Below are 23,300 nucleotides of genomic sequence, written 5' to 3' on the forward strand. Positions count from 1 at the left end.
AGTGCTTGATTTACCAAAGTCCATTTCTCTACAAGTTTCTTAATAGTTGTTTTCCTGGCTTGGGGGTTATTTTAGCCTTCCTTTCTAAAATGACTGGATTTAATGGAGGCCTCTGTCAGTCCCAACTCTCCAAATTTCTGCCCCAGCTCGGTGCTCTTTGCTTTGTTTATAGTAAATAATCATTTCAGCATCAGAATAAATCAGTGAACTGGACATGTCTTTAGGTGGACTTTTGAGATTATATTCCTGGTCCACATTGCAAATTAGGGAAGAATGAAAGAAATTATAATTAACTAGGAAGAAATTTGTCCACTGAGAAGTCTCCCTTGTTAGACTCCTAGAAAATAGAGACCATAATATTTTATAATTTTTTGTCACAGTTTCCATACATATTTGTTGAATGAATCCTAAAAGTCAAAAGGGAGCTGGTTATTGGATTTGAGTTGCTTCTAGAACATGTTAAAAATTATGTGAATTTTCTCAATGTATTTGTAAGAATAAGCTGTCCTCGTGATTGAGTATTGATCTTCAAAATGGAGAATTATCAGTGGCGAGTGATGCTGCATGTAATGTACTTATAAAGGATAGGAAAAATATTTTGTAAAAATGCCTTGGGATAAGCTTTAAATATAAAAATCCAAAATGGTGATTTAGTTTGGGGCACTCAGAGGAAGAATAAGAATAGGGCCTGTTTAAATTTTTTGCAACATGATTACTCCTGGTTTTACATTTGATTTTGTATTATAGAATGAGATTAACTGGAATATGTTATAAATATAGAAAGTCTGTCATTATAAACACTAGTCAGCACCTTTTGTCTACATAAGAATAATTGCTATTTTCAATGCATACTTGCTCTAAAATAGACCATATTGATGTCATAATATGTAGACTGAGCAAAAATATTATTAGTATCATCAACATCATCATCATCTTCTCCTGATCTTCATCAAAGTTGTATTAAAATATTTTGGTATTCTAAATATCATTATCTTTTTTGAAAGCCTACTTAGGGTAATAGAAGGATCAGGAACTTTGGACTCTTTGACCGATTTCTAGTTTTTTCTATTTTTTGCTATTCTGTAAATTCTTTCAAAAGATTTTTATCAGGTGTTTACCGCATACTCTGAGGTGCTGGGATATATCAGTGACCAAAACAGATATGACCCCTGCCTTCATGTTGCTTACAGTTTAATAGGGGAGATAAGTGTCTACCAAGGAATTCACACTAGCCAGAGAGCACATTGCCCACACAGCATCCAGAGTAATTTGTTGTAAGATAAATCAGACTGTCACTTCCCTGTGCCAAAACCTCCACTGGCTTCCAGTTTCATTTGGAAACCTTCTGAGTTCTCAGTATGAACTGCCAGGCCCTGTGTGATCTGAAATTTGTAAATCTCGTCAACCTCTCCACCCTCATCCTCCATCACCTTGTGTTCTGCTAGTTCCTCTTCAGCCACCCTGATCTTTTTGCTATTCTTGGAACACACAAGTTTATGTTCCTACCTCAGGGCATTTGCACTTGCTGCCCTTCTGCCTATGAAACTGTTTCTCCAGATACTCTCATGTTAGAGTCCCTCACCTTATCCAGGCCTCTGCTTAAATATCACCTCCTTAGAGAAGGTTCCCCAACAGCATTATCCAAACGACACCTTCCTTCACTCTCCATCACCTTTATCCTGCACTATTTTTCTTCTTGGCAATTTTCACCACCTGACATGTAATTTTTTAAAAAACTGGATGGTGACCCTTAGGTATTTATTCAAAATGGCCATTCTCGTGCACAGCTGGGGTATGATGCCAGTGGGTCCACCTGTAGGGTAATTGGATGGGCCTGGCTGTCTCATGGGAGACTCCAGAGTCTTTTCTTTGGTGAAGGCAAGTTTGTCCAAAAAGAAATCCTGTGGGCTCCTCCTTAGAAAGAGTCAATATATGATGGCACTTGAGCTTTTACCATGAAGATTTCCACTGAGTTCCCCTATATTCCAGAGCTGCTCACCCTTGCTCCCTCCTGAACTTGGCATTCTCAGATTCTTCCTGATTCCAGCAAGGGAAATGTCCTTTCATCTGCAAGGAGGTGCAGGTTGCTGGGCTGGGGGAGGGTGGAATACAGCCATGCCACAGATGCTTTATTAGTCTTCTCTGTTCCCTGCCTGCCTTCAGAGGCACTTGGAACCCCCAGTTTCTGAGGTTTTATGAAGTTCTGGTAGGAAAACGAGTTTGTTTATTGGTATCTCCCCCTGCAGGCAGATTGAGTTAAACTTTTCTGCTCAGCTGAGTCAGATACCAATTGTCCGTCTTTTCCAGCTCCCAAAATTTCGTGCACCTCCCTCAACTGCCATTGTTTCCTCTCCCATTCTGTTGTCTTGTGGGTTTGTACCTTTTTTATTCCTCTACCTGGTTTAGTGGGACGTCAGACAGGAGCAGGGATAGACAGGATATGTCTCATCAATGTAGTTACACGTGGAGGTAAAAGCATTGATGTAGCAGTACAGGATGCTTTGAAAGCATAAAATACAGAAATCTGGTCTGGTGTGTCGCATACATTTAAGAGGAGACTTGAAAGCTAAGTAGGAGTTAATTGGGCAAAGAAGAAGGTAGGATTATTTCTGGGGAGGGGAACAGAGCCTGTGAAGGCTCTGAGACTGGAAGAGGATTTGTTCTACAGGTAATGGAAAGCCCAGCCCAACTGGCATTCATTGAATTTGCTGTGGAAAAGCAGAGTGACACATTGCTTTGGTGAGGATTGCAGATGGTGAGGTAGAACAAGACAGTCATGTTAAGGATTTTGATCTTTATCCTAAGAGCAACAAGCATCCGTGACTGTGTTACCTCAGTAACCTTGGACCTCGTAAACTCTGGGCTCTTTTATAAACCAGGCACAGTAATATCTACCTCACAGAGCTGTGTGCATTGCATGACATCATATACACACTATATTGACTTAAGACTGTCATATTTGTTTGCTCAACTCACGGATATGAAGGGCAGACTGTATACCTTGTCAGGTACTTTTTTCTTTTTATTGTATCCCATGGGGGAAATGGATGGTAGATTGGTGGAGGTGGCTAGAATTGTAAAGAAAAATATGAAATTCACATGAAGGCTGGAGTTACTCACATGACAACAACAGCTTATGGGGCCCAATTCTATTGCCCTTGCATCTGTCACACAGTTGAGGTTTTGGAATGAACTACATATGCCATCCTTGTTGGACAGTGACAAGTCACTGTAGCCCCCTAGGAGAAGAACAGTATAATCAAGATGTCAGGTTGAGGAATAATCTTTGTGATCAACTGAGTGAAAGGTATAAAGTAAGAAACAATTGAGAGGCATTGCTCTGGGCCCAAAAGTCTAGTAACAGGCAATTAGAGGTTAAAGGATAAGTATTTGATAGTGTTCTAGCTATACTGCAAAATGAATGCTGCATGAAGGCTAACTGAGAAGCTTATCAGTTGGTAGTTGGGAACTAAAGAGGAAGCAGGCACCAAGGAAAGATGGAAAGTTCTACACACCTTTGTTAGTTACACATGGAGGTAAATGCATTGATGATGAATCTGCCATTTTAGGTTTTCATGTTTAAAAAGCTTCCTGACAATGTGTCTAGCAATGTGCTAGACACTGTAGATAATATACAATAAAATATTAAAGAGGCGGCTCGTCCTCAAGGAACTTTCAAGCATTCATACATTTCTGTTTGATTGTAACATATTTATTATTTTAAAGAACTGGCCAGAGAGTTGCATGTTCTGTGTAGGGATAAATAGCAAGTTTCAGGCCCCTGCATTTATTGGCACTTACATACATGGTAGTCATCGCACCTTTGCCGGACAGCACCAAAAATCCTGCGGAGCTCAGCTCTGTGACCTCACCCTTTGAGCCTGGAAATCAGCATGAACTCATGATCTGACAATCCCAAACAAGCTAAGCATTTCTTAAAAGAAAGCAGTGACTTTTAATAGGTCTCACTGATGGTGTTCCACCGATTAAATCAGTCAAACAGAATTGTCACATTGAAGATTATCTTGGGTTTCTAGAATTCATTCTAGGTTTTAAAGATGCAGACAGATTCTGAGGGTCACAAACGTCAGTTTGCCAAGTATGTTTAGGCTGTAAAGTTATCCATGAAAAGACCGTGTGGTTTGCATGAGATTGATTGTGATCGGATGTAACTACATTGCTTTTTACAGCTCAGTAGAAACCACTTTCAATTGCAAATTGTAGCAGAAGCAGGCGTCTACTTAATTTTGATCTTAAAGAATTTCAAAGAGAATAAATGCACACTAAATAGTGGTGGAGTCTGGTAGTATACGCCAACATCACTTTTTATTTAACACATGCAGAAATGTGTACTGGTAGAGAAAATTGGTAGAGTGAATTAAAGTACAGACAGATCCACATTGACTTTAAATGAATACATGCACGGTCAGAAAACGGTAACCCTGGGCAGGAATCTTTTAAGTTTTCAGGGCTCATTAGGCAGTGAGCAGGTGAGGCTCAAGGCTGAGTTTGCAACTGTGCTGTGAAAACTCAAAAATGAAAGTTTTTTTCATTTCTGAGCCTGTTGAAAAGTGGATAAGAAGGGAAAGGGCAGTCTCATAATAAAATACTATGTAAAGGCTAACCAAATAACCCACTTTAGTCTTTACTTACTGGCAGGCAGCAACATATCCTATTTACAGAGGGAGGCTTTACCTAAGTGGTTATATGTAAATGAACCACCTTTTCAATGAAACAGGATGCACCTGTCTAGAGGTGTCTGTTACTAGAGCAATGGATGTTTGATTGGGCTGACAAATTTTATTTCCTTTTTGGAAAAAAGAATGTAGGTGGTATCAAATCACCCTTTCTCCTGGTAACAATAGGAATTACTTCTTGAACTTGAGAAACCAGTAGTTGCTTGACCTATGTTTTTTGCATTTAGCATAGTCTTCTAAAGTAGTAGGAGCACACGTTTTTGTCTTTAATTCCCTGCAGACCCCTTCCCCAATGATCATCAGCAATACATCCACCCATAAATCAATGAAATCATGAAAAAGAAACATAAAATTCACTTGAAAAAGAATACCTACAAGGTATTCCTAGAATTCTCAATGTAAGTCATTTTTTGCCAGCAAAGCTAATTGTTCTCAAATATTTGATAACAAGGATGGCATACGTAGCTCATTCCAAAACCTCAACTGTGTGACAGATGCAAGGGCAATAGAATTGGGCCCCATAAGCTGTTGTTGTCATGTGAGTAACTCCAGCCTTCATGTGAATTTCATATTTTTCTTTACAATTCTAGCCACCTCCACCAATCTACCATCCATTTCCCCCATGGGATACAATAAAAAGAAAAAAGTACCTGACAAGGTATACAGTCTGCCCTTCATATCTGTGAGTTGCACATCCATGATTCATCCAGCCACAGATAGAAAATATTCAGAAAAAAAAAAACAAAAAAACCCCACAAATGCAACAATAAAAAAATACAGACTTTCAGAATAGCGTATAACAACTATTTAGATAGCATTTACATTGTATTCGTTACAAGTAATCTAGAGATGATTTAAAATATACAGGAGGATGTACATAGGTTATATGCAAATATACACCATTTTATATAAGGGATTTGAGGATCCATGGATTTTGGTATCTGGGCGGGGGGTCCTGGAGCCAATCCCTTGTGTATGCAGAGGAATGACTGTACTGGAAAGCAAAGTAAAGCTACACCAAAGAGGGTAATAGCAGGCTATAAAGTACTGAGAGAAACTAAGAGAAGAAAGTGAGGTACCTCTGACAAAGGAGTGCTTGGAAGAGAAAGGATGAATAGAAAAATGGGATTTCAGGGAATTCATTGATGACAGGATGACCTACTTAAAAATGACAAGGGCCACGTGTGGTGGCTCACACCTGTAATCCCAGCACTTTGGGAGGCCAAGGTGGGCAGATCACTTGAGGTCAGGAGTTGGAGACCAGCCTGGCCAACACGGCAAAACCCTATCTCTACAAAAAAATACAAAAATTAGCTGGGTGTGATGGCACGCGCCTGTAGTCCCAGCTTCTTGGGAGGCTTGAGGTGGGAGAGTGACCTGAGCTCAGGAGGTTAAGGCTGTGGTGAGCTGTGATCGTGCCACTGCACTCCAGCCTGGGTGACACAGGGAGACCCTGTGTCAAAAAAAAAAAAAAAAAAGATAGGAAGTGAGCAAAAGAGAGGTCATAGATAATGGCATGATGAAACAGAGGAAAAAAAGGATAAGAAGGAGGAAGAAAAAATGTACAATAAAACAAGAAGCAAGGATGCAAAATGAATATAGGAAAAAGTGAAGAGAGCTGAAGACAAGAGGAAAAAAGGAGATGGTAGAAGGGAGGAATGAAAGTAAGTAAAATAGGAATGAAGTTCAAGATCTGTTTAGCCATAGCTAAAGAAATGTATTATCAACTATTGATTTCCTCTTCTAATAAAGATGAGAATGATATGGATAGTCCAGAATAATGGCTCATTTGCAAAACATTAATGTGTCTTGACTTAAGGTACATGTTTATAATTAGCTCGAACTGTATATTTGTCTTCTTCCATGTGTGGTTTTAAATTATTTTACCAAAATGGGGAAGCCAGGAGATACATACTTGATTCAGTAAAACCAGCTTTTTGTCCGTAGTTTACTTCCTGCTGCATCCTTTTTTCGGCTGAGAGGGATCAATATCTGCAGGTGTCCCTTAATCCATAATTAAACCATATGCACATCTACCCTCCCAGTTTCCCTGCCCACCATAAAACCTTCATCTTGGCTATTGCTTGATTGCTTGGAAATTGGGGAGGGAATAGAGCTTTTGCTTTTTTTTTTTTTTTTTTTTTTTTTTTTTTTTTTTTTTTTTTGGAGAGTCTTGCTCTGTCACCCAGGCTGGAGTGCAGTGGCGTGATCTCAGCTCACTGCAACCTCCGCCTCCCGGGTTCAAGCAATTCTCCTGCCTCAGCCTCCTGAGTAGCTGGGACTACAGGCGCGCACCACCATGCCCAGCTAATTTTTTGTATTTTTAGGAGAGACAGGGTTTCACCATGTTAGCTAGGATGGTCTCAGTCTCCTGACCTCGTGATCTGCCAGCTTCAACCTCCCAAAGTGCTGGGATTACAGGCGTGAGCCACCGCACCTGGCTGGAATGGAGCATTTTACTTGAGACCTCTGTGAGCTGGTCGTGAGTATGAGTAGTGAATTCCAACCCACTTTTCTCCTAATCCCTGTCGTGTCCTAGAGTGAGAATATACAGAGGGGTTGGAAGTGGGTTTATGTTCATGGGCTTTCTAGATGGACTTTCAAGTCCAAGTAGAAGTCCAACTTGAGAGCTCGTGTAGAAGGCCCTTGAATGTAAACCCGTGAAGAAAAGCACTTCCTTATTTCAGAAAGAGCACAAAAGACCAGCAATCCAAAGGCATTTCGAAGACCTTGAAAGAGCTGGGAGTGGCTTAGGTATGGAGGGTGCATGTGTGAGTACAAATGGCCCCTCAGCTCAGAACCAAGCATCTGTGTGCCATGATCCATGGTTCCTAAATATCATGGAGGGCAAAAAGTATAAATGTGAATTAATGCAAGAGAAACCACACTGAAATAAAAAATACCTGTGGTCTCTTGAGATTCGAGTTGGCAAAATCCAATCTAAAAGATGTCTGACTATCACAATTAGTGAAGTCCACAGGTCAGATTTTCCTCTCTGTTCCTGATTAGGATTAACCTGGAAAGGTGGATTGGGTCCATCTTTAATAATAACTACACCTTCTGAAAGATTTGAAACTATTATTATCTCTTTGTTTGCTGCTGCTTTCACAGATTTATGGTAGGACTTGGGGTTAGATGGATGATCCAGGTCACCTATTCCAGCCTCACACTCTGCCTCTATTCCAAATATGACATCACTGAGCGATGGCCACCCACCTTCCCTTGGATACCTCTAACAATGGGAATCTCACTGTTTCACAGGCAGCTCTTTTTTTTTTTAAACACCTCCAATTCCAATTTTTAAACACCTCCAATGTCCAGAAAGTTCTTTAAACTCTTAAATACATGACATTTATTAAAACAAAGCCTCAAACCACTTTCAGAATGGTGGTACAGCAAATAATTGATTCTTTTCAGGGTTTTTCCCCCCTGTGTTTTTTGTCTTCTCTAACTCAAATCATTGCCCGGATATTGCTTATAACAGGAGCTCAGCCTCAACCAGTCTTTCTGCTTTTACCACATGCTCTAGTGGAATCTAGATTACCGGACTCATTTCGAATCTAACTAAAAATGAGAAATGCTCTGTTTATATAAAGCTTGGCAATCAATAGGAAAAGGAAAGGCTGTTTAGCAAAGGCCAGTGATAATTCCAAGAAGCAGTGTCTTTTGGAATATGCTATGGTGACCTGGCCACTGCAGCTATCTGCTTATCTGTCTGGTTTCAGATTTCCAGAAAGGACTCGCTGCCTTCAAAACACTTCCCAGCCCTTCCTTGGGTGCCTGGATTTCTACCATTAGCAGTTTACTCCTTGAGCATGGATTTTTGCAGAAAGACATGTAGACCAGGGAGATGGCTCATTAAGCTCTTGGTGGTCATTTCACCAGAGCATTTAGCATTTTTAAATCCCTTCCTGGATGCTTGTTTTAGTGATGATGGTGGTGGTGAGATGAAGCAGGGATGTGTAGATCATGAAGGGATGGGAAAGGGGATGATTAGGTAGGAACGAAGCAAAATAACATTTCTGAGTGCCTGCTAAGGTCCAGCACTTTTCACACGTAAAATTTTCACAACAATCCCTGTGCGTTGGGATCCAGTTTCTACAGATGAGGAAATGAAGACAGGAGACTAGATGACCTGACCAGGTCCTAGGCCAGTCAGGAACAGAGCTGGGATTTAAACCAGAGCTGCCTGGTCCAAAACCTGTGCTGGTCCTGCTATTTTATGACACCTAGAAGGGAAAAGGGCAGAGAACTGGAAAGCTGAGATGGAATCACCTACTTAAGAATTTTGCAGAAGGCTAACCCTGTCTAAAAGCATCGCTTTGCAATCGAACACATGTGGCAGTAAAAATGTCCCAATGCTAACTCATTTTAAGCCTTGGTTTTAGTCTACCTAAAATTTATAGAACACTGTAAAATATGCTACATGTAATAAGATATTTATTAGGAGTCTTCTTGCACTTGTTCAGAATGCTTTTTATTATGTTTCTGCTCATTATTGTAGATATTCTCCCATTTTGGAGAAATTGACCGCGTGCACACTCTTCACTGAAGTTTTGCACAAATCTTACCAGCAAACTGGTGAACATCAGTCCTGAGGCCCCTTCCGCCTCTAATTCCTTGCAGTATTTTGGCTGTACTATGTGCTGTTACACTAGATCACAATAAGCAGCTGCCAGTTTCCTCACAGGTTCCCTTGGGGAAGGATATGGGAATAATTCTTAGGAACCCCCCACAAATTATAGCAACCAATGCAGTAAAACCCCTTTAGCTCACTCCTCCCCCTGCGCTCACTCACATACTCAAATATATTTAGTGCTTTCCTTCCTCTCACTCCGACACTTTTGGGAGAGCCCTGGGGGTGGTTGGGTACCTTGTCCTTGGGTGGATTTTCTTGTTTTCTGAGACTGGCTGCCATCAGACTTCGGGAGAGGATCTTACCAGAGGCGGGTCTCTTCTTCCCCCCGCTCACCGCCCTCAGTATTCTTTCACAGCCACCACAAAGCCACGCTTTCTCTGCTAAGTACACATTCCTAGGACTATAACAAAAGGCTTCTGTGAGTTTGAAAGCTGCAGGGGAGGCTCCTGCGTGAAGGCCTAAGATTTAAAGGGTTTCATTTCTCCTGTGCTGGGGACTGTATTGAGTGCAGTTTGAAATCTGCTTCACCACCACAAGGGGAAATAGAAATCAGCCCTAAAGCTGCATGGGGACCCCGGCTGGTCTTTATCCTCATAGCTTAGTGATTTCCTGCCACCCAAGAGGCAGTGAGGGGCTCCCTGACATTCCGGAGGCCCCAGGAACCCTGGCTGCGGTGACCCGGTGCTGGGGAGGGAGTGCATGGGGTAGGCTCCTGGTTGTGAGCCTTCAGTTCGCCGGGATGTCTGTGCTGTGCTGTGTGGCTACTTAGCCAAGGCTGTGCATGCCAGCCGGAGCCAACAGCTTCAGCAAACCTGCCCTCCGGGGAGAGTGGATTTCATTGTTTTCGAAGAGATACAGGAAATCAGAATTTTCCATCCTTCCATGGAGAGACTTGGATTGGACTGAGAAGAGAACCAGCATTAAAAAGGAAGTCTCCTTCCCTTTCTTCCCTGCCCCTCCTCACCCCACCCCCAGCCCACCCGCCAGGGGCACACCCTCCCTCTGCCGGCCTTTGGGTGGAAACTTTCCTGCCTGCAGCACAGGCAGTGTGAACTGCGGGGCTGTCTGAGCAACCCAGCTCTTGCCTTTTCAGTAGCAGAGGTAATGTGGCCATGACTCAGAATTATGGGACCCCAGATGCTGAGGAAGTAAACTGACTTCTTTTCAGCTCACAGCAGACGCATAGGCAACAGAGTAAATTTCATGTTCTAATGAAACAGTGTAGAAACTCTGTCCTTGGTGGCTCAGTACTGTGTGGTATGAGCCTCTGCCTCCCTCCCTCCCTCCCTCTTTCCTTCTCTTTTCCTCCCCCACCCCTTCACGGCCTGCCCTTTCCTGATTCTTCAGAACTGACAACTATAAATCCAGCCCAAATTCCTTTAAACAAAGGGTCACCAAGAGCACGACCTTGAAAAGACTTCTTGTGATATGCACTTGCAGAGTTGCATATTGTTCCTTGGATTTAGGACAGGCCAAAGAAATCTTCCACTTTATTTAAGAAGAGCCTGTGTGGTTCGAGGCCAGGGCCGTGGACACGGGATTAACCACAATAATAATACAATGAAGTACACATGCAAAATGAAAACTTAATAATGAAGAACTACTGATTTTTTCCAGGGAGTACCAAGCACTTCCTTGTAAATTCTTACAAGGCATGAATTATTTCCTAGAAATGATTTAGGCTCTTTTGGAAAAATGCATTGATTCTTTTAACATCATAATTCCAGTTACGGTAAAACCTCCATTATCTGATTTTCTGTGAATTGCAAAGCTATTATTAACTGGTACATTTTATATTTTACCAGTACAGTGACAGCTGATATTTATAATGGTGACCCCAAAGTTCTGTAAAATGCTGAATTACCCACTCAGGAATCAAAGAAAGATTAAATTGTGTTCAATAGAGTTTTTCATGTTAAGTGTCTTATTTTATTCAGATCTTGTTTTAGAAAGTCCCAAGTGTACATCCACCATAATTTTCGAGGGCAGTACCAACTTAAAATGTTTTATCTTTTCTTGGCTTTGTAAACAAAACCTTGTAAAAAAAAATTTTTTTTTCAATACTTTGGGTTCAAACTACAGATCATTCGATCTCAAACCTGACAGGTAAACAAATTTTTTTTTCAGAGTAGGTATTGCAGACATGAAAGATCATAAATGTGTTCACCAAAGTGAGTGTGAGACAGATCACCCCAAACACTCTCCACTATTTCTCTATGATCTTAGCCCAGCTGTGTGTGTTGTGAGTCATGCCTGGGTCTGACACCAGCATTCAGAGGCTGGCATAGCTTAGCATCCACATCATAAAGGGCTCAGATCGATGGCTCTCCTTGTCAAGCTCTGCAGCCCTCTCTCAGGCTTTGTGAGATGTGGTTTGCATCATTTTCCTTTAAGGAAATGTTATGCAGAAACATAAATGCAGTATACAACGAGGAGGCTTTCACCAAGAAATTAAAAGGGTACAAATGTCTAGGAATGCAGGGGTTAAGACAAAAATGTACTGCAGGGAAAGAAATGTGAGCAGAATGCCCCTCTTTTCGCCTGCTTCTGCCTTGCATCCAGCCCTTCCCGGGGAGTGTGATGTGAACTGCCATCCAAGGTGGCTGTGGTACAGGGGCAGGGTCTGGGGGCTGCTTCTGCAGCTTCAGCGCAGAAAACCCAGAGCTCAGTCCCAGCAAAAGCCTAAAGGAGAAGGAAACAGAGGCCCTAACACAACAGAAAATGATGCACCCCACTTTCCTGTGGTTCATCAGTTCACATACTTCCCAGGAGAAGTCAAATCACGCCCCAGAATAGGATACCTACTTAGGACTTAGTGATGTTTTATAGTCATGTTGAAGAACCTTCACATCCATGGCCTCATTTGATCTCACAGCAAGATGGGCATGATTAAAAAAAAAGAAGTTACTCCCACTTTCCAGATGAGAAAACAAACTCAAAGACAGTGAGTGCCTTAGCTGAGTCCTATCCAAGCAAGGCAGGGGGCAAAGCCAGGACTAAAGCACGAGGTTCTAATTCCTTCTCCATGATTTCCTGATGCCCATCATACCCTAATAGAATAGGATCACCCTGCAAGGCAACTGGTCCACTTGGAGAGTCCTCTTGGAGGACACCGACCCGTGGTGCCACCTCTGATTTGCAAGTTGGTGCATTAGACAAGCCCTGGAATGACAGCCAGAAGATCTCTATTCTGATCCTGGCCCTCCGTCTACTTGGGCCACTTTGATCAAGCCATTTAGCCCCGTTCCCTTCAGGTGGCTCAGCTGGAAGTAAGAATGATAATGCCCGTGCAGCTGACTCACCTGGTGACTGTGAAGGCCAAATGAGATGATGTGTTTGAAAGCACTTTGCAAACTGTGGAGTATTGCCAGCCATTTCTCCTAATTTGGCTCAGGGCAGAAAGACATCCAGGTGAAGAGCTTGATGTGTGTGATGACTTAGGCTTGGGGATATTTGTGAACAGGACACAACAAATAAATTCATTTGACAGGGGCAGAGGACAGTATGCTGGGTATAGTAGAAACTCTTGGAACCTGCAGTTATTGAAGGGTTTAAAACTCAAAAATGATACAGAAGGCAGTTCTATTACAGTTTCTGCTTTTTTGCTGCTCAACACCTCTGAAGATGGTGCGTTTAATCCTTCCTGGGATGGTAGGTTATGGACGACTTCATGCTGAAAGTGACCCGTAAGGAATATCCGTATATTTTGAAGTGTATGTGGTTCACCAGGCAGAAAACAATCTGCCAAGTCTCTCATCCCAGGCAGAAGGGGTGGCACATGCGAAGGCCAGAGAATGCAGTGCCTCTGAGAACTGTCAGATGTCAGTGTGGCTGGAGCCAGGTCTGCTAGAGGGTGAGGTTGGAAGTTAAGCAGGACTTTAGGAGGCCCTGGGAAGCCTCTGAAAATATTTAAGCAAAAACAGTTAGCTTTATGTTTTTGTTGTTGTTGTTGTTGTTTCAGACGGAGTCTCGCTGTCACCCAGGCTGGAGTGCAATGGTGCCGTCTCGGCTCACTGCAACCTCTGTCTCCCAGGTTCACACCATTCTCCTCCCTCAGCCTCCCAAGTAGCTGGGACTACAGGTGCTCGCCACCACGCCTGGCTAAATTTTTTGTATTTTTGGTAGAGACGGGGGTTTCACCATGTTAGCCAGGATGGTCTCGATCTCCTGACCTCGTGATCCACCCGCCTTGGCCTCCCAAAGTGCTGGGATTACAGGCGTGAGCCACGACGCCCGGCCAGCTTTATGTTTTTAAAAGATCATTGCCTCGTTCTTGGTTCTCAGCTCTCTGATCCTTTTAGTTTTTATTGGATAGAGGAGAGACCTTAACGTATACAGAGACTAAGGAACTTGGAATTGGAAATCTGCCTGGCTCCCTTTCCCTCAACGTGCCTGCAGTCAGCCATCTTTCTCCAGCTAAGCCGAAGGATGGTGGGGGCACCACATAACAGAGAGCTGAGTTAGAAAGGGTGGGAGGGAGGTGGCTGAAGGGTCCCCACTGCAGTTGACAATTTGAAATAAACTCCCACTTTCCTTCAATATTTTCCTATAGCAAATGGAAACTTTGACCAGATACCAGCTTCTTTCCATCCTTCCATTAGACTCACAGCCCAGTTAGGATGTTCACAGTCCCAAGCCAGGGATAGCACATGCCATTACCATAGTGGGGTGGATGGGGGGCAGGAAGCAATGCTTTCCAGCCTTTAGAAGCCTCTGGTGATGTGCTGTCAACATGGTGAGGGAACCCGAACTTTGGAGTCAAACAGGCTGGTCTGCAAACCCCGGTTCCAGCACTCAGCTGGACTCAGGATCTTCCCAAGTTAGTTAACTCCTCTGACCATGTCTGCATTTTCTCATCTGGAAAATGGAAACAGTAATATCCACCCTCCAGAGCTGTTATGAAGATGAAATTGAAAGTGTCTCCAAAGCACCAGGTATATAGTATAATCTCAATTTATGCTTTTGCCCTTAGATGCCAGAAGTTAATATTCTTTCAATACTTATTCTCGTAGAAGCAAAAGAGATCCTGTTTGTGTGATGTTCCTACAGCCTCTGCTGTACTGTATTATGAAAGCTCAAGAAATAGGAGTTAATGATGAGGCACAGCAGGAAGAAAAATGTCTCTAAGATGCCAAACAGGGAAAATTTAGGAAGAAATAAGAACCAAAAAATAAATCATTTGATCAGGGTAAAAAATGTCTTATGCTCTGAACTTATAACTCTATGGAGTAATTTCCACTAATGATCTCAGTGTCTACTTAACTAATCATGTACTTTTCTAGCCAGAAAGACAGTACTTGTAGGGTACGTTCCATTTTAATGCACAAATCATTGTTGCATTTCAAAAAGTCATCTTTTTTTCCCCTGGCCACACACAGCACCCCGAGGCCTGGCCAGCCCCCATGCCAGCTCAAGAGCATGAACTCTTACCGGAATGGGTTCTGTGGGGAGTACAAAGTCAAACATAAGTAGGCTTGCATTCAGAGCTCACTGCCTAGCGGGAAAAAAGACATATGCACTCATAACTCTAATTTAACACGGCGTCCTAGAAATTCCATATCCATCTTCAAAGTTCTCTGGAAGCAAAAAGACAGGAGGAAAGACATTTTTAGAAGGAGGCTTCCTGGAAGGAGTGACTTCAGTTTCAGGCCTTAAAGGAGATGTGGGTTTCCACATGCAAGGAGGGAGGAAAAGCATGTTGCAGACAGACGAAGCAAGTGTGTGAGCAAAGGCCTGCGGGGTGACAGGGAGGGGTGTTGGGAGGTGTGTATCTGGATGAAGGCAGGTATGGAAAGTGCTGGGAAAAAAGGTCTGGGAAAGGGCCTTGGGGGCCAGGTGATAAGGAAGTTGAATGCCTCTTTGAAGAGTGGGGTTTTATTTTATGTGCCTTTGGTGGGGAGTTGTGAAGGTTTTTATTCAAAAGAGCAGCGGGGCTGGGCACAGTGACTCACACCTGTAATCCCAGCACTTTGGGAGGCCAAGGTGAGCAGATCATGTGAGGCCAGGAGTTTAAGACCAGCCTGGCCAACATGGCGAAACCCCATCTCTACTAAAAAATACATAAGTAACAAAAATTAGCTGAGCGTGGTGATGCATGCGTGTAATCCCAGCTATGCAGGAAGTTGAGGCACAACAATCGCTTGAACCTGGGAGGCGGAGGTTGCAATGGCCTGGGATTGTGCCACTGCACCCCAGCCTGGGCGACAGAGCGAGAGAGACTCTGTCTCAAAAAAAAAAAAAAAAAAAGCAATGGGAATGGTTCTTAAGGAAGATTTCTCTGGGCACACTGTATGTTCTCACTGAATATTTGGTGTGGTTTGGGTTTTATACCAGTTATGATATGGGGCTTGGTATCTCCGAGCCTAAAATCTGTGCTTTCCAAGGAGAGTAGAAATGCTAGTGTTCACTTTGCTCGGTACTCTTCCCTCCACTTGGCACTCATGCTGCTTCTCAAGCCTTGGGGTGTCCCTGGTTCTGGAGTCCCTCCTACCCCTGCAGCCCTTTTCTAAGCTATAGTCTCACCCCTCCTCTGCAGGATCCCAGGCAGCCTCACCTCCTCCTGCAGAGGGATCAGCTGTCACCCTGCTCCTCCCTCCTGGCCCTCAGCCTACCCTACCCACATGCATTCACCATCTTACCAGTGGAACAGGCGTCCCTCCCCTGTATACAGAGGTCCCTTCCCCTGAGCTCTTCTGCCTCAGCCTCCCCAGTGGGCTTCTCCCCTCCTTCACAGTCAGCCTCTTTCTCATTTGCACCTAGTTCCATTCCATCTTCAAAGAAGCCCACTTGGATTGCACATCGCTCTTCACTACCACAAATCTGGCTCCTCACAGCCAAGTTCTGGAAAGAGTTCTCCACATGGTGTCCTCCTCACCTCCCATTAGCGCCTCAACCCTCCGTGATCTGGTTTCTACGCCTGCTGCCCCTCTGCCCTGGCTGCAGTCCCCAGATGCCGAATCCATCTGCCATCTGCTGCCCGAAACTCTCCTGGCTTGCAAGATACCACTGTCCTCTGACTTGTCCCCGGACTTGTCCCCTGCTGTTCCCTCCTTTAAGAATACACCTTTTCTAAATTGCCTGCTGCCTAAATGTTTTCCTCTGGAAAACTCACCTACTCCAATGGCTTCAATGATCATCAGTGCGATGGGGACTTCCAAATATTTTTTATCTCTAGCCTGGGCCTTTCTCTTAAATAACAGATGCATGTGTACAACTGCCTACTGGGCCTCTTTACCTAGATGTTGTACAGTTACCTCACATTCAACAAAGCTGAATATATCCCCCGCCAATCCATCCTCTGTGGGATGAGATGGGCGGGCCCCTCTATTCATCTAGTTTCGGGAATCAGGAGCTTGGATTTTGTCATTGACTGCTTCCTCCACATTGAATTAATCTCTTAAGTTCCATCAATTCTACCCCATGGTATCTTCAGCCCATCCTTTCTCCATCCCTTCTGCTTTAGTTCAGGCTAACAATATCTGTCATCTCCATTTCTGCAACAGCCTCTGACTGGCCGCCTTGTACCAGTCTTGCCCTGTTCTAATTCATTCTCTACTCTGCAGCTGGAGTGATCCTTTGAAAACAATATCCGATTATGTTACGCCCTTGTTTAAAATTCTTCAGTGACTCCTTGTAGCCTTAGGATAAAGCCTGAACTCCTTAGTACAGCAGACAAGGCCTTCCAAGGCCTTCCTAATAACAGCTAACACTTAATGAAGTTTGCAATCCATACCCCGCACAGTTCTAAGGTCTTTACACATATGTCGACATACTTAATGCTCATAATTCCTGACGTAGGTCCTGTTACTATCCGAGTTTTACAGTGGAGGAAATTGAGGCACAGAAAGGTAAGGCACCTTGCACCAGGTCACACAGCTAGGAAGTGGGAGAACCAAGATTCAAACCCAGGAAACCTGACTCCAGGCCCACACTCCTTAGCACCATGCTGCACTGTCTCCATCATGTGCCATAGCTTCTCATCCATTCAGAAATATTGAGTACTGAAAATGGGCTAGAAGCTGCTTGAGACACTGGGGATATAGCAGGAAACCAAACAAAGTTCCGTTCACATGCTAGTGAAGAAAATGAGTAAGAAACAGCATGATTAGTAAAATTATTAGGTAGATTAGGGATGAATGCTAAGAGAAAACAAAAATAAGCAAGAAAGAAGACCGGGGGAGTCTGAGAACAGATATGCGATGTTAGAAGGAGTGTCCAGGGAGGACTTGAAGGAAGTGAGGATGTCTAGGAGAAGAATATCAGCTGAAGGAACAGCAAGTCCAAAGGCCCTGAGGTGGGAATAGTTCCTGATAGGTCTGAGGAACAGCAGAGAGGTCAGCGTGGCTGGAGCAGAATGAAGGAGGGAAAGGATGATGGCAGGAAAGGATGGTGGGAGCTGGGTACAGACAGGTCAGGTCATATAGGGCCCAGAAGATCATTGTAAAGACCTTGGCATGAACTGTGAGTGAGAGATAGGAAGCCACTGGGGGATTCTGGGCAGAGTGACATGATGAAACTTACAAACAGAGGAGTGATGTGATTTGAATGAATCTCTGGCAGGTCTGTTGAGGATAGATGCAGGGAAGGAACAGTGGAAGCTGGCAGACCAGTCAGGGACGAGTAACAATGATCCAGGCAAGAGAGGATGGTGGCTGGGACTAATGTAGTGGCAGCAGAGGTGGCAGAAGTGGGCAGAGCTGGATACATTTGGAAGGCAGAGCCAATAACACTTACCAATGGACCAGAAGGGGGTGTAAAAGAAGAAACAAGGGGCTGGGCACGGTGGCTCACGCCTGTAATCCCAGCACTCTGGGAGGCCGAGGTGGGCGGATCACAAAGTCAGGAGAACCAGACCATCCTGGCTAACACGGCGAAACCCCATCTCTACTAAAAATACAAAAAAAAAATTATCTGGGTGTGGTGGTGGGCACCTGTAGTCCCAGCTTCTCGGGAGGCTGAGGCGGGAAAATGGTGTGAACCCGGGAGGCGGAGCTTACAGTGAGCCGAAATGGCGCCACTGCACTCCAGCCTGGGCAACAGAGTGAGACTCAGTCTCAAAAAAATAAAGAAAGAAGAAACAAGGGTGACTGGAAGGTGTGGGGCCTTGGCCACAGAAAGAATGGAGTTTGCCTTCTCTGTGATGGGAAAGATTGGAAACAGCAGATTTAGATGAGTGACATCTGGAGGTTGGTTGGCCTCATTAAGCCTAACGTGCCTATTAAGCATCAAAATGGAGATGTTGACCGGGCACAGTGGCTCATGCCTGTAATCCCAGCACTTTGGGAGTCTGAGGCAGGAGGATTGCTTGAGGCTAGAGTTTGAGACCAGCCTGGGCAACATAGCAAGACCCCATCTCTTAAAAAAAACAAGTTTTTTTGATTAGCCGGGTATGGTGCCTCATTTGTAGTCCTAACCACTTGGAAGGCTGAGGCAAGGGAATCACTTGAAGCCGGGAGTTCGAGGCTGCAGTGAACCATGATCCCACCACCATACAACAACTCTGTTGTCTGGGCAACAGAGGGAGATTCTGTCTCTTAAAAACAAACATGGAGATGCATTGTCACCTCCCACCCTCACCCCCATTTGAACACACACTCACATATATCTCACGTCCTAATCCTACTGAACTACTCAACATTTCCCCAAACTGGTTGTGCTCTTTTCATGTGTCCAGGCCTTGCATCCGCTGTTCCTTTGACTGGAAAGCTGTTAGCCCATCCAGTTGAGAAAGTCTTCCCTGGCCGTGCACGAATGCACTAACTTGTAAATGTCTCTTTACATTCCTTTCTTCCCTTCCAGACCGCAAAATCCAGTCTCATTCACCTTGACATGCCCTGCACCTGATCTGGGACGCGAGGCATAGTGGGCATCTCCTAGGTTAGACGGATGGGTGAGTGGGTGAGTGAACGGAGAGGTGGACAAAATGAGTGCTCAGCAGTTAGACCCAACTGTGTTTTGATGGTAATGATGGGAATTCCCCTGGCACATGGCCAGGTGAGATGATCATTCAGCCTGAAATGAAAGAAACAGCAGATGTCAGGAAGTTTTTGTTAATCCTGCCTTGTGCGTTAGAACTCTCCAGCATACGTCCCCTTTGCCGCACACTCTCTCTACCTTTCTCCCCCATTTCTAGCTCCTGGTCTTATTCATCTGTAGCATCAGTAAACATATACCGTTTACTGTTCACATCCAGGTCTGTAGGGGAAATTTTGGTTATAAAACCGGAAGAGTGTTTAACCTAACGTCCTGCTGCAGGCTTGCTTTCCACGGGCCTCTGGGTCTGCCAAAATGATCAGGCCTCATTATTTAGGAAGCTGCCTCAGCCAGGCATTACTAATTTGGGCATTACTAATTCAGATGCCTATTCAGGCAAATGAGCAATGAATGTAAAGTGCTTTTGTCAGTGAATTGCAAGCGAAGAGAAGAGGGAGTGGGGGAAGTAAAGGGAAAGTGATAGAATGTTTGAGCTTTGCTTCATTTCCAGAAAGGACAGCCATTGCTTCCTGGAAGCTGGGCTTGGCAACAGGCATGGAGGAATGGGAAAGATTTATTTCCCTTTGCCAGAGCTCAATAATTCAGCTTGAGTATTTCAAATCAATACATTTCTTGCAAAGTTTCCAAGGGCTGCATTAAAACAGCCATTTTTAAAAATTATCAGTACATGACAGCATCCTCCGACGAGACTGGCATGTCAGGGATGAGTCGAGTCTTCCAAACAGACAAGACTCCAGTGAGAAAGGAGGCTGCCACAAGCAGGAAAAGCGAAGTTAGAGCTGACAGCAAGACCAACCACACCTGTAGGGCCTCTGGCGTTCACACACCTCATTGGTTTTGTGGGGCTCTTTCTGAGATGAGCAGCTGGATCGCTCCTCCTAAGGGCTTGCATGGGGGAATCTGTGACTATAACTCCGTATTTCCTTGAAGATGCAATTCATCACTGAACTTGGGAAAGACTAACTTGGGGAGGTCTCCACCACGATCTAGGATTGCTAAGATGTCTGACAGGCTGAGTCACTCATACTTTTGTGAACTGTTAAAAATTTCATAGTTCTGACATCTGGACATCTTGACTTTCGGTGATAGGAGATATGGAAAGACAGTAAAAGGCTGTGTCTTTACTGTTGTTTTAATCCCCACTAGAGAGTCCTTTTTTTCCTTTTTTTTTTTTTTTTGAGTTGGAGTCTGGCACTGTCTCCCAGGCTGGAGTGCGGTAGTACGATCTCGGCTCACTGCAACCTCTGCCTCCCAGGTGGAAATGATTCTCTTGCCTCAGCCTTCCAAGTAACTGTGATGACAGGCTCCCATCACTAGGCCAGGCTAATTTTTTGTATTTTCAGTAGAGACGGGGTTTCACTATGTTGGCCAGGCTGGTCTCAGACTCCTGACCTTGTGATCCGCCTGCCTCGGCCTCCCAAAATGCGGGATTACAGGTGTGAGCCACTGCACCCGGCCAGTAATTCCTTCTATTTCGATGTTTCATCTTCACTAGAATCGTTCCTTAGTTCTTTCGGTGGGAGAAGCCATTCAGCCCCCCTTGACTGCCAGTGCCCTTTGAGGCTCTCAGCCATTTGATTCTTCCTGTGTATCCCCTCTGGTTGTTGTCTCTGTTTCTAGAGTGCAGTGGTTCCTGCACTTTGGGCTGTAACCCCCTTTGGTGGGGCCAGAGACCCCTTAGATTAATTATCACATTTCTTTCACTTACTGCCACAAAACCCAGCAGCGATTCACTAGGAGAACCCGAAGACTGGCGCTCTTCTTTATGAGACGCCAAAGGGGCTCTATGTTTCCCAGCATGAAGTCTTCAGTGACAGAGTCTGGGAGGACAGCACAGGCAGCAGCAGTGTAATTCTCAGAATCCCCACGGAAGAGCAGAGCAGCTCAATAGCAAAACCAAAACCCAGTGACGAGACATCCCCAAGTCCCACCTTAATGGGACTTTTGGTAGCCTTTGGAACAGGGAAAACCCAAAAATAGCCAAGAGGTATTCACCAGAAAGCCTGAAAGTGGGAGTGGTTTTGCTCATTCCTATAGTAGTGAGGGCAAGTGGCGTCGAGGAGGTCTGAAAGGTGTAGAGTTCTCTGGTCCCTGTGAACTCTGCCACTAACCAGCCACGCTGATGGCCAGCTTTCAGGATAGCTGTGGAGAAGCTGCTGGGAGTGGAGGCACATTGAAAAGGTTAGGGATGGCCAGGCATGGTGGCTCACGCCTATAATCCCAGTACTTTGGGAGGCCGAAGCAGGTGGATCACCTGAGGTCAGGAGTTCGAGACCAGCCTGGCCAACATGGTGAAACCCTGTCTCTACTAAAAAGACAAAAATTAGCCGGGCGTGGTGATGCATGCCTGTAATCCCAGCTATTCAGGAGACTGAGGCAGGATTGAACCCTGGAGGCGGAAGTTGCTGTGAGCCTAGATCACGCTAATGCACTCCAGCCTGAGCGACAGAGCAAGACTCCATCTCTAAAAAAAAAAAAGAAAAAGAAAAGGATGGGGCAACAGAGACTTAGATGCAAGGTCTCCCAAAGGAAACAGAACCAGGAGATTTCAGAAAGCCAGCCGCCATTTATTTGAATGCTACCTGAAAACAATAGAAGAGAGGGTTTGCTAAGGCTGGAACCTTGCCATTTCATAAAAATTTCGGAAAATTGTCTTCAGATGAAAATGAGCAACAGAAAAGTAGTGAGGTCAAATCCCACACAAAGTTTTTATAAGATAAAGGAACAGAAGGAGCAGAATAGCATCCCTAAAGAAAGCGTGCCAAAACAACATGCCTTTAGAACAATTCAAAACCCTACTTACCTCCAAATGAGCTAAAAGGTGAGAAGAAAAAGATACAAAGCGTAGGGCAAACACAACATCAATCAGAATTAGAAAAACTTCCAAATGAAATGACAGACTCTGGAAAGAATTAAAAGTAAAAGAAAAATCATTTCAGAAATGAAGAGTTAACTAGTAAGAATACAAGATGAATCTTTACAAAAGGTGATTTTTTAAAAGAGAAACACAAGGGGGAAGCAGGAAATTTTTTAAAGAAGAAACAAGAAAGGTTTTAAAAACAACTCAAGAAAAAGTGACAAATATTGAAGAAAGGCAAAGAAATTTCATCACTTGGATAATAGGAGTCTCTGGGAAAAAAACCACAAAGCAAGCTTTCGTCTGCATCGCTCCTGTCTCTGCCCCTGTCTTCACATGGCCATCTCCTCTCCTCTGCGTCTCTCCTCTGTTTCCATATAAGGACACCTGTCATTGAATTTGGGGCCCACCTGCATAATCTTGAGATCCTTAACTTAATGACATCTGCAAAGAGCCATTCTCAAATTAGGTCTTATTCACAGGTTCTGGGGATTAGGACACGGACATTTCTATTTGGCAGCCAGCATTCAGCCCTCTCCAGTCACTGAGCTAGTAAGTGACAAAAACAAGATTTGAATTTCGTTGTTTCATTTTATTATAACGTGGTTAAGAGAGATTTTAAATATTTCCATCAAGATAGCAATTCCTGCCAACAACAGTAGAAAGCATGCCTTTTTTTTTTTTTTTTTTTTTTTTTTTTTAAGTCAGAGCCTCATTCTGTCACCCAGGCTGAAGTGCAGTGGTATAATCATAGCTCACTGCAGCCACTCCTAGGCTGAAGCAATTCTCCCACCTCAACCTTCTGAGTAGCTGGGACTTCAGGCATGCACTACCACACCTGGCTAATTTATTTTGTTTTTCAAGGAGATTGGGGCTCTTGCTATGTTGCCCAGGCTGGTCTCGAACTCCTGGCCTCAAGCAGTCCTCTCACATTGGCTTCCCAAAGTGCTGAGATTACAAGTGTGAGCCACAGGACCTGGCCAACAGCATGCTTTTACAAATAGTAGGGTAGCAGGAGGCCAGCCTGCAGACCACCCAGAGACCTCACCCCATCTTACGCTCTGCCCAATCTCAGGGGAGCATTTTTGCACTTGGTGGATTAGCATTACTTGCT

General features: G+C 44.2%; 1 protein-coding gene across 6 annotated transcripts in view; it reads left to right on the forward strand.

The window, feature by feature from the left end:
* The window catches only part of ETV6 (ETS variant transcription factor 6), a 241,205-nt gene that overhangs the window by 153,172 nt on the left and 64,733 nt on the right, over nt 1-23,300 (forward strand). The window contains exon 3 of one of the 6 annotated variants that reach the window (XM_063786350.1): nt 22,669-22,738. The exons of the other annotated variants lie outside the window; for them this stretch is intronic. The gene's annotated coding sequence lies outside the window, so the exon portion shown is untranslated. The remainder of the gene's footprint in view (nt 1-22,668; nt 22,739-23,300) is intronic. 6 annotated transcript variants of the gene reach the window in all.

This window comes from Pan troglodytes, chromosome 10 (assembly GCF_028858775.2).
Source record: "Pan troglodytes isolate AG18354 chromosome 10, NHGRI_mPanTro3-v2.0_pri, whole genome shotgun sequence".
In the NCBI taxonomy this organism is placed as follows: domain Eukaryota; kingdom Metazoa; phylum Chordata; class Mammalia; order Primates; family Hominidae; genus Pan; species Pan troglodytes.